This window comes from Triticum dicoccoides, chromosome 3B, assembly GCF_002162155.2.
Source record: "Triticum dicoccoides isolate Atlit2015 ecotype Zavitan chromosome 3B, WEW_v2.0, whole genome shotgun sequence".
In the NCBI taxonomy this organism is placed as follows: domain Eukaryota; kingdom Viridiplantae; phylum Streptophyta; class Magnoliopsida; order Poales; family Poaceae; genus Triticum; species Triticum dicoccoides.
The window spans coordinates 656,665,221-656,677,773 of record NC_041385.1 but is presented as its reverse complement, the minus strand read 5'-3'; positions in this window follow the sequence as shown (position 1 = coordinate 656,677,773).

Here is a 12,553-nt window from a genome sequence, read left to right as displayed (position 1 = left end):
CCGTTTCCATAGCGTCATCAAATACAACTGATTAATGATGACAGATTATGGTCGACCCATGAACGGACGATTCCAACTCTAGCCCATTTACGACCATAATGCGGTCTATTATTGGCCCATGTTTGGCCAATCGATCATACGACCCGTAGAAGGCCCATTGATGATACGACCTATAGAACACCCATTGTGTCTACGACCCGTAGAAGGCCCATGATTTCTATGCCCCGTAGAAGGCCCATTGTTTCTATGGCACTTAGAAGGCCCATTGTTTCTATGACCCGTAGGAGGCCCATGGTAACTAAAGTAAATATGTAGCCCATGGTGATTGTGGCATAGTTTTAAAAAATAGGTTATTGCAGCCACTAGCAAATCGCGGAAAAAGAACTGCACTGACTACAAGCAAACAAATAAAAAAGACAATAAGGAAAGAAATAAGCAAGCAACTTACGCTGGGCTATCACGGCTATTACACATATTACATCCACTGGGCATCAAAGTTCGCCACCAGTGCAAATATAGGGAACAAAGCAGCATATCATATACACTGGTTGTCAAAGTTGGCGACCAGTGCAAATAAATGCCGCAACAAAACAAGTCCAGAACTGAAACCACTTCAGAAGAGCTCAAGAAACAATATCCTGGGTACCCATAATGCTGGCAAGATGCTTAGCAAGCTTATTAACTTTCTCTTGTTTGGTGCTTAAATCCTCCAGCACTTGCTATTGCACTAGAAAGTATGCATCTGAATTCTGCAGGGACTTCCTCAGTCCTTCGGCTTCCTGTCACATAACATCTGATTGATGTCTTTCAACTTGAAGTTGAGACTCAAGAAGCCGAACTGATTCAGGCATCGAGTTCGAAGAGCTGGTGCCAGTAGTAGTAGCCAGTAACTCGAACACTACATCAAGACAAGACTTTGGGGTTGTCTCAGTGTCTTCAATATAGTTTTTATCAGCTTTCTTGGAGACCAACATGGATGTCTTACTATCTTGAACCTGATATGCATTACTTCCTTTACCATTGCATAACGGGGTACTCTTCTCCAATATTTTATCCACGTTCTAAAAGAGAAACAAACAAGCACATCACAGGTTGACCATGTAGTATATGAAACTCATTTTGGTAAACCAGTTCAGTAGTAAGGTGGACAGGATAACAGCGTGAAACAAACATATGTCTATGTAGTATGGTCACTGTATTGTCTATATCATTCTAGTTTATGTTGCCAAATCAAGATAGATACAATTTGAATCATATCTATTTAAGACGAAGGAGCATAGACAAAATATAAGTGTGCGAAACTAAACAACAATAACAACACTTGTAATGTGCATGGCATGAGAACATAACTGTTTATTCAATTGAAACTGAAATCAACATGGAGCAAGTTACAACAGCAAACACGTTAAAGAAACAGGTTTAAAACATACTTGTTGCGCCATTGGAGTTTTAATTGCATTCTTCAAATGTTAAATTAGTCGGTATGAGTAAATACAGTGATGCAAGAGCAAAGTAGTATGAACCATAGCTACGGAACCTGACCTGAGAACAATTCTTCTTCTGCTTTAAGCGTTGACTTGGGGTTCGAAGTGGTGGTCCTCGTGCTTTGGGCACTGCATTTTCCTTACTAACTGCTCGTGTTTGGGTGCTCAGTGGTGGAGACAGTGCTGTGTCAACTGGAACTGGGTTACTATCTGCTGGGGTTGGGGGTTAGAAGGGGTGTAGCTGGTTCTCTGCCCAACTGGGTACGGGTACAATCTGCGTGAGTCTGGGTTATGTATGGTGGGGCTAGTTCTTGGGCAAGTACAACCGTGGTTCTATCTGCATTGACAGGTAGCACGATCTTTTCTAAAGACCATGTTTTTACTCCCACAGATACTGCCATCACCCCCTCCAATTAAAATGGCTAATAAACAAGAAAATTAATTGAACGTACAAACATTGTAAGATAGACAGGTGCATGATACGTCTCCAACGCATCTACTTTTCCAAACACTTTTGCCCTTGTTTTGGACTCTAACTTGTATGATTTGAATGAAACTAACCCGGACTGATGTTGTTTTCAGCAGAATTACCATGATGTTGTTTCATGTGTAGAAAACAAAAGTTCTCGGAATGACCTAAAAATCCTTGGAGATAAGTTTCAGAAAATATAAAAAATACTGGCAAAAGATGAAGACGAGGGGGCCCACACCCTGTCCACGAGGGTGGGGGGCACGCCCCCTGTCTCGTGGGCCCCCTGCAGCTCCGCCGACCTCAACTCCAACTCCATATATTCCGTTTTGCGGAGAAAAAAATCAGAGAGGAAGTTTCATCGCGTTTTATGATACGGAGCTGCCGCCAAGCCCTAATCTATCTCGGGAGGGCTGATCTGGAGTCCGTTCGGGGCTCCGGAGAGGGGGATTCGTCGCCATCGTCATCATCAACCATCCTCCATCACCAATTTCATGATGCTCACTGCCGTGCGTGAGTAATTCCATCGTAGGCTTGCTGGACGGTGATGGGTTGGATGAGATTTATCATGTAATCAAGTTAGTTTTGTTAGGGTTTGATCCCTAGTATCCACTATGTCCTGAGATTGATGTTGCTATGACTTTGCTATGCTTAATGCTTGTCATAGGGCCCGAGTGCCATGATTTCAGATCTGAACCTATTATGTTTTCATGAATATATGTATGTTCTTGATCCTATCTTGCAAGTCTATAGTCACCTATTATGTGTTATGATCCGACAACCCCGAAGTGACAATAATCGGGATACTTCTCGGTGATGACCGTAGTTTGAGGAGTTCATGTATTCACTATGTGTTAATGCTTTGGTCCGGTTCTCTATTAAAAGGAGGCCTTAATATCCCTTAGTTTCCACTAGGACCCCGCTGCCACGGGAGGGTAGGACAAAAGATGTCATGCAGTTCTTTTCCATAAGCACATATGACTATATTCGGAATACATGCCTACATTACATTGATGAATTGGAGTTAGTTCTGTGTCACCCTATGTTATAGCTATTACATGAGGAATTGCATCCGACATAATTATCTATCACTGATCCATTGCCTACGAGTTTTTCATATACTGTGCTTCGCTTATTTACTTTCCGTTGCTATTGTTACAATCACTACAAAACCCAAAAATATTACTTTTGCTATCGTTACCATTACTATCATACTACTTTGCTACTAAATACTTTGCTGCAGATACTAAGTTATCCAGGTGTGGTTGAATTGACAACTCAACGGCTAATACTCAAGAATATTCTTTGGCTCCCCTTGTGTCGAATCAATAAATTTGGGCTGCATACTCTACCCTCGAAAGATGTTGCGACCCCCTACACTTGTGGGTTATCAGTGCAATGGATAATAGGGAAGAAAACAGGGCATGCAATAATTCACATTTATGTTGTCTAACCAAACAGAATAGCAGGACATAATTTCACATATATGATGGCTGATTAAACAGGATAGCATGACACAATTTCACATGTATGATGGCTAACTAAACAGGATAGAATGACATACTTCAAAATATGATGACTATGTAAACAAGATGACATGATATAACTATACGATATGTCTATTAAAGTGGTTGTCATGCCATAAATCACAAACATGCCGTCGATGGAAACATGATGGCAGAATATAATTCACGGATAGAATGACATAATTCTGAAGGAAATATGCCCTAGAGGCAATAATAAAGTTATTATTTATTTCCTTATATCATGATAAATGTTTATTATTCATGCTAGAATTGTATTAACTGGAAACTAAGTACATGTGTGAATAAATAGACAAAACATAGTGTCCCTAGTATGCCTCTACTTGACTAGCTCCTTAATCAAAGATGGTTATGTTTCCTAAGCATAGACATGTGTTGTAATTTGATGAACGGGATAACATCATTAGGAGAATGATGTGATGGACAAGACCCATCCGTTAGCTTAGCATTATGATCGTTACAGTTTCATTGCTACTACTTTCTTCTTGACTTATACATGTTCCTCAGACTATGAGATTATGCAACTCCCGAATATCAGAGGAACACTTTGTGTGCTATCAAACGTCACAATATAAATGGTTGATTATAAAGATGCTCTAGAGGTGTCTCCGAAGGTGTTTGTTGGGTTGGCATAGATCAAGATTAGGATTTGTCACTCCGTGTTTCGGAGAGGTATCTCTGGGCCCTCTAGGTAATGCTCATCACTATAAGCCTTGCAAGCAATGTGACTAATGAGTTAGTTACGGGATGAAGCATTATGGAACGAGTAAAGAGACTTGCCGGTAATGAGATTGAACTAGGTATGATGATACCGACGATAGAATCTCGGGCAAGTAACATACCAATGACAAAGGGAACAACGTATGTTGTTATGCGGTTTGACCGATAAATATCTTCGTAGAATATGTAGGAGCGAATATGAGCATCCAGGTTCCGCTATTGGTTATTGACAGGAGATGTGTCTCGGTCATGTCTACATAGTTCTCGAACCCGTAGGGTCCGCACGCTTAACGTTCGATGATGATTTGTATTATGAGTTATGTGATTTGATGACTGAAGTTTGTTCGAAGTCTCGGATGAGATCACGGACGTGACGAGGAGTCTCGAAATGGTCAAGATGTAAAGATCGATATATCGGAAGGTTATATTCGCACATCAAAAAGGTTCTGAGTGATTCGGGTATTTTTCGGAGTACCGGGGAGTTACGAGAATTCACCGAGAGAAGTAATGGGCCTTATTGGGATTTAGTGGAGAGAGAGAGGGGCAGCCAGGGCAGGCTGCGCGCCCCCTCCCCCTTGAGTTCGAATTGGACTAGGAAGGGGGGCGCCCCCTTTCCTTCTCCCTCTCCCTCTCCTTCCTTCCCACTCTCTCCCTTTTGGTGGAAACCTACTAGGACTTGGAGTTCTAGTAGGATTCCCCTCTTGGGGGCGCGCCAACGAGGGCCGGTCGGCCTCCCCTCTCCTCCTTTATATGCGGGGGAGGGGGCACCCCATAGACACACAAGTTGATCTTTTAGCCATGTGCGATGCCCCCCTCCATAGTTTTTCTCCTCAGTCATATATATTGTCGTAGTGCTTAGGCGAAGCCCTGCGCCGGTAACTTCATCATCACCATCACCACGCCGTCATGCTGACGGAACTCTCCCTCACCCTCAGCTGGATCTAGAGTTCGAGGGACGTCACGGAGCTGAAGGTGTGCAGATCACGGAGGTGCCGTGCATTCGGTACTTGATCGGTTGGATCGCGAAGACGTTTGACTAAATCAACCGCGTTACTTAACGCTTCCGCTTTCGGTCTACGAGGGTACGTGGACACACTCTCCCCTTGTTGCTATGCATCACCTAGATAGATCTTGCGTGTTCGTAGGATTTTTTTTTTGAAATTACTACGTTCCCCAACAATGATATTAGAGCCAGGTCTATGCGTAGATGTTATATGCACGAGTAGAACACAAAGAGTTGTGGGCGATAATAGTCATACTGCTTACCAGCATGTCATACTTTGATTCGGCGGCATTGTTGGATGAAGTGGCTCGGACTGACATTACATGACCGCGTTCATGAGACTGGTTCTATCGACGTGCTTCTGCGCATAGGTGGCTGGCGGGTGTATGTTTCTCCAACTTTAGTTGAATCGAGTGTGGCTACGGCCGGTCCTTGTTGAAGGTTAAAACAACACACTTGACGAAAAATTGTTGTGGTTTTGATGCGTAGGTAAGAACGGTTCTTGCTAGAAGCCCGTAGCAGCCACGTAAAACTTGCAACAACAAAGTAGAGGACGTCTAACTTGTTTTTGCAAGGCTTGTTGTGATGTGATATGGTCAAGGCATGATGTGATATAAATTGTTGTATGCGATGATCATGTTTTGTAACAACGTTATCGGCAACTGGCAGGAGCCATATGGTTGTCGCTTTAATGTATGCAATGCAATCACCATGTAATTGTTTTACTTTATCACTAAGCGGTAGCGATAGTCGTAGTAACAATAGATGGTGAGATGACAACGATGATACGATGGAGATCAAGGTGTCGCGCCGGTGACGATGGAGATCATGACGATGCTTCGGTGATGGAGATCATGAGAACAAGATGATGATGGCCATATCATGTCACATATTTTGATTGCATGTGATGTTTATCTTTTATGCATCTTATTTTGCTTAGTACGGCGGTAGCATTATAAGATGACCCCTTACTAAATTTCAAGGTACAAGTGTTCTCCCTAAGTATGCACCGTTGCTACAGTTCATCGTGCCGAGACACCATGTGATGATCGGGTGTGATAAGCTCTACGTTCACATACAACGGGTGCAAGCCAGTTTTTGCACATGTAGAATACTCGTGTTAAACTTGATGAGCCTAGCATATGCAGATATGGCCTCGGAACACTGAGACCGAAAGGTCGAGCATGAATCATATAGTAGATATGATCAACATAGTGATGTTCACCATTGAAAACTACTCCATCTCACGTGATGATTGGACATGGTTTAGTTGATTTGGATCAAGTGATCATTTAGATGACTAGAGGGATGTCTATCATAGGGAAATGGTTCCAAGGATGATGTGATTACCGTCGGCACACTACCTCTACATCTACCACCGAGATTACTTTTAGACCTGAATAATTGTTATTTGGTGCCAGCGTTGAGCATGAACATTATATTTGGATCTTGTTTAATGTGAGACGTTTATTCATTTAAATCAGAGAATAATGGTTGTTCTATTTATATGAGTAATATCTTTTATGGCCATGCACCCTTGATGAGTGGTCTATTTTTGTTGAATCTTGATAGTGATGATACACATATTCATAATACTGAAGCCAAAAGATGCAAAGTTAATAATGATAGTGCAACTTATTTGTGGCACTGCCGTTTGGGTCATATCGGTGTAAAGCGCATGAAGAAACTCCATGCTGATGGAATTTTGGAATCACTTGATTATGCATCACTCGGTGCTTGCAATCGTGCCTTATGGGAAAGATGACTAAAACTCCATTCTTCAGAACAATGGAATGAGCTACTGACTTATTGGAAATAATACATACCGATGTATGCGGTCCAATGAGTGTTGAGGCTCGTGGCGGGTATCGTTATTTTCTTACCTTCACAGATGATTTGAGCAGATATGGTTATATCTACTTAATGAAACATAAGTCTGAAACATTTGAAAAGTTCAAAGAATTTCAGAGTGAAGTGGAAAATCATCATAACAAGAAAATAAAGTTTCTATGATCTGATCGTGGAGGAGAATATTTGAGTTACGTGTTTGGTCTTCATTTGAAACAACATGGGATACTTTCACAACTAACGCCACCTAGCACACCACAGCGAAATGGTGTGTCCGAACGTTGTAACCGTACTTTATTGGATATGGTGTGATCTATGATGTCTCTTACTGATTTACCGCTATCGTTTTGAGGTTATGCTTTAGAGATGACTGCATTCACTTTAAATAGGGCACCATCAAAATCCATTGAGACGACGCCTTATGAACATTGGTTTGGCAAGAAACGGAAGTTGTCGTTTCTTAAAGTTTGGGGCTGCGATGCTTATGTGAAAAAGCTTCAACCAGATAAGCTCGAACCCAAATCGGAGAAGTGCGTCTTGATAGGATACCCAAAGGAAACTATTGGGTACACCTTCTATCACAGATCCGAAGGCAAAATCTTTGTTGCTAAGAATGGATCCTTTCTAGATAAGGAGTTTCTCTCGAAAGAAGTGAGTGGGAGGAAAGTAGAACTTGATGAGGTAATTGTACTTCTCCCTTATTGGAGAGTAGTTTATCACAAAAATCAGTTCCAGTGATTCCTACACCAATTAGTAAGGAAGTTAATGATGATGATCATGAAACTTCAGATCAAGTTACCGAACCTCGTAGGTCTTCCAGAGTAAGGTCCGCACCAAAGTGGTACGGTAATCCTGTTCTAGAAGTTATGTTACTAGACCATGATGAACCTACGAACTATGAGGAAGCGATGATGAGCCCAGGTTCCGCGAAATGGCTTGAAGCCATGAAATCTGAGATGGGATGCATGTATGAAAACAAAGTGTGGACTTTGATGGACTTGCCCGATGATCGGCAAGCCATAGAAAATAAAAGGATCTTGAAGAAGAAGACTGACGCAGATGGTAATGTTATTGTTTGCAAAGCTTGACTTGTTATGAAAGATTTTCGACAAGTTCAAGGAGTTGACTACGATGAGACTTTCTCACCTATAGCGATGCTTAAGTCTGTCCGAATAATGTTAGCGATTGCCTCATTTTATAATTATGAAATTTGGCATATGGATGTCAAAACTGCATTCCTGAATGGATTTCTGGAAGAAGAGTTGTATATGATGCAACCAGAAAGTTTTGTCGATCCAAAGGGTGGCAACAAAGTGTGCAAGCTCCAGCGATCCATTTATGGACTAGTGCAAGCCTCTCGGAGTTGGAATAAATGCTTTGATAGTGTGTTCAAAGCATATGGTTTTATATAGACTTTTGTAGAAGCCTGTATTTACAAGAAAGTGAGTGGGAGCTTTGTAGCATTTCTAATTTTATATGTGGATGACATATTGTTGATTGGAAATGATATAGAATTTATCGATAGCATAAAGGGATACCTAAATAAGAGTTTTTCTATGAAAGACCTCAGAGAAGCTGCTTACATATTGGGCATCAAGATGTATAGAGATAGATCATGACGCTTAATTGGACTTGCACAAAGCACATACCTTGATAAAGTTTTGAAGAAGTTCAAAATGGATCAGTCAAAGAAAGGGTTCTTGCCTGTGTTACAAGGTGTGAAGTTGAGTCAGACTCAATGCCCGACCACTTTAGAAGGTAGAGAGAAAATGAAAGTCATTCCCTATGCTTCAGCCATAGGTTCTATCATGTATGCAATGCTGTGTACCAGACCTGATGTGATGTAGGGTAGAACTCTAGACGGCAGATCTTTCACGTTTGGAGGGAATCCTACCAAGAACATGAAGAACACGAGAGGGGAAATGAGGGGAACACGAGGGAAACACAAGAGAAAAAACTCAACCGACAAGAAGACACACATGTGCTAGATCCTTGAAACACAAAAGGGTACAAGATCCGAATCCAACAAGGGACGATAGATAGGGTAACCGGTTCTTCTCCGAGAGGAGGTCTTGAGGATGGTCTTCTCCAAGAGGAGGTCTTGAATCCAAGTGGATCTTCTCTGAAGAGGTGTCGTTCTCTCGCGGTAGAGTAGATACAGATGGATGAGCAAAGCTCTATCTCAAAGTATGAGCTATCACAATGCTACTCCTAGAAAGAGGGAGGAGGAGGTCTATTTATAGTCTAAGTGGACGAAAGGGGTAAGTGGCTTCAGCCCAACACATGTGCGGACTCATAGGCGTCGGACGTCCGACGGTCACCGGTCGTCCGAAGGCTCACGAGGGTCCGGACGTCCGGTGCCGGTCGGGCGTCCGATGTTTCGGCTCTGGTCCGGAATTATCGGTCGTCCGGTCGTCCGGAAATCTCCGTTCTTCTGATGTTTTGGCTCGGGTTTGGTGGTGCCGGTCGTCCGGAGAGACTCGGTCGTCCGGGCGCTGGGAGGTGTCGGACATCCGGTCGGCATCGGTCTTCCAGCCGCTGTAGCGTGCGAAGGCTGGGACTTGGCTGGTCGTTTGGAGCCTCCAGGCATCGGACGTCCGGTCGGTGTTGGTCGTCCGATGACTGCGAGTTTCGAGCAGTCCTTCTTCTTGTCCATTGAACTTGGTGTCCTCGCCGTCTTGTCCATTGGGTGTAGCTGATTCATGGATTTCCTCCAAATACCTGATCACACATAGGGTCTCCGCATGAGGTAGTAGCCATGTCTCATAAGTAGGAAGTGGGAGTTTGGAGAGGAGCGAGTTCACCTTATCTTTGATAGCCTTTGCTCGAGCTCTTGTCATTGATTCAAGTGGTGTCGTGGGGGATGTAGATACGTCCATGGGGATGATTGTGGGATGCTCCGCATCATCTCCCCCCTTGGGAAAGATCCGACCTCAGATCGAAAGCTTCATCACCATGGTATGGCGAGAGGTCTTTGACATTGAAGATGTCGCTCACGTTCTACTTGTCTCTTGGGAGGTCGATCTTGTAAGCGTTGTTGTTGTAGCGTGCTAGCACCTTGAAGGGTCCATCGACTCGTGGTAGAAGTTTGGACTTGCGTTCGTTGGGGAAGCGGTCCTTGCGAGGGTGTAGCCACACAAGATCTCCTATGTTGAAAATCATGGGTTTCTTGTTGATGTTGAGCTTGGTCGCGAGTCGTTGTACTTGGCGCTCGATGGTGTGCCTTGTATCTTCATGCAACTTCTTGAGGTAGCTTGCTCGTGCACTCGCGTCCATGTTGGCGCACTCTTGTAGTGGAAGAGGTAGAATGTCCAATGGGGAAAACGGGTTGAAGCCGTAGACGACTGACAGTGTCCTGGACTAGGGGGTACCCACCATGTCGTCTCCCGATCTCTTGTATTGGGCCGAGGACCCCCAGGGCCATTTACTCATGGGCCAGTTCAAACAGCCCCTGCCGCATACAAGGAAGACTCCACAAGACTTGGCGCCCAAGACAAGGACTCTCCTAAACCCTAGGCCTCCGGTGTCTTATATAAACCGAGGCCAGGCTAGTCAATAGACAATCTCAAATTCATTACTACAATCTCATGGTAGACACATGTACTCTGTACTACACCAATATGAAAACAATCAAAAGCAGCATATAGGGTATTATCTCTTCAAGAGAGCGTGAAGCTGGGTAAAACCCCATGTTCATGTTACCATCGCTCCAAGACGCCTAGCTTAGGACCCCTACTACGAGATATGCCAGATATTAAACCGACATTGGTGCTTTCATTGAGAGTCTGCCAGGTGTCGTCGCGTTGTGATGGATCTTCAACAGACGCCAAATCAGGTGTTACAATTTCTATTTATTTTGTTTTACATAGATTAATTATTTGGCAAAAGTATCGCTGCCGTTCTATGTGATATATTTCATAGATCGGATTTGCGTCCGCGCATAGAAGCTATCTAGGATAAAGGCGTGCCGGGTTATACGGATGACAGATGGCAAAGCGCATGTGGAGAGCAGCAGCGGCAGGAGGCATGGCAGCCAAACCCTGCGCGCCCCTGGCTAGCCGATTGGGGCCAGGCCCGTACACTGGATGGGCGGCAGCACATGACCTGCTATAAAATAAAAACCCACCTGCGGTAATTCAGCAGAGGAGCTGGCACAGTAGTACTGCCCATGCAATGCACAGACTTCAAATCGCTCGCAACACACAGGCTGATTCGATCCTCTTTTTCTTGTGGCTATTATTTAATTACGAGATAGCCTATGCTTTTTGCTAACCATCTTTCTTTTGGGTACTTCCCGCATGCAAGTACTAGTACTACTACCAGAGCTGCCTATGTCCATGCAATAGAAGCAGCACACGTTTTTCTCTTTGGATTGCTACAACGATCACCTGATCTCCGAGGACCCAACACACGGGTAGTACTAGTCCTTCCTTTTTATCTCAGTTCCCAACGCCCCTGAACGAGAACATCAGGTTTTGTTTTTCTAATCACCTGTACTATATGTATTAAATATGCATAGAATATTTTTCTGCTCGTTTGCATGAATTTTTTTGTGTAGATTTCTCTGCCGGTTACAATTCGATCCGTTGATCGCATCAGCATGGTGGTCAGTCCAGTTTCCGGCTACCCGGCTTCCTCCATAGTTCAGTGGATGCCATGTTCGCGGCCCGTCCTGTCAGATGAATTCGAACTAGGTCGCGCGGTCACCACATTTGGTCAACGTGTCGCTAGACCAACCTCGGACCTTAGGCCATGTTTCTTTATTTATTCACTTTGCATAAACTACTTATGCGTCATTTTTTTCAATTATTATTCCTTGCTTGCACTATTTTATGTGTGCAGGTAATCAACTTCGACTGTGTCACACGATCAACTCTATGGGCCGATGGCATCATCCCGCCTGCATCGATCAAGTTGTGGCGTCGCCTCAGCGCGCGTCTTGTGCCAGCATCTCCGCGGCAACTCTGTTGGGATGACCTTGGCGTTCAGGCATATTTCTCTAATTATTTACTTTACTTAAATTCATTAAGTAAAGGATTTTTTAATATATATATATATATATGTTATCTCTGCCTTGCACTATTTTATCTATCCAGGCAATTGACTTAGACCGGGCCGCACTGTCACCTCGGCGTGCCGACATCCACAACCTAATTGTGTCATCGCCTTGGCACGCTACCCTGTGTTGGCAACCCCACCTCGCCGCTTCATCAACCTACTCGGCCGGAGACTCTGGCATCACCCTGCCGACCTGCTTTGTCACCTCGGCTAAACTGGGAGCTTCACCTCTCCACAGCGGTCGTGCTGTGTCGCCACTTCGAAGTTCCCAGCTCTCCGCTCGGCCACCTCGAGGCCAACTTGGGGGCTGGAACCTTGTCCTGCATCAAGCCCGGACCTCGTCATCAATGTCGAACACATTAACCAGCTAAGTCGCTCTCATGCTCAAAAATTTTAATTTTAAATTTGTGTTCGGTTCGACCAAGCA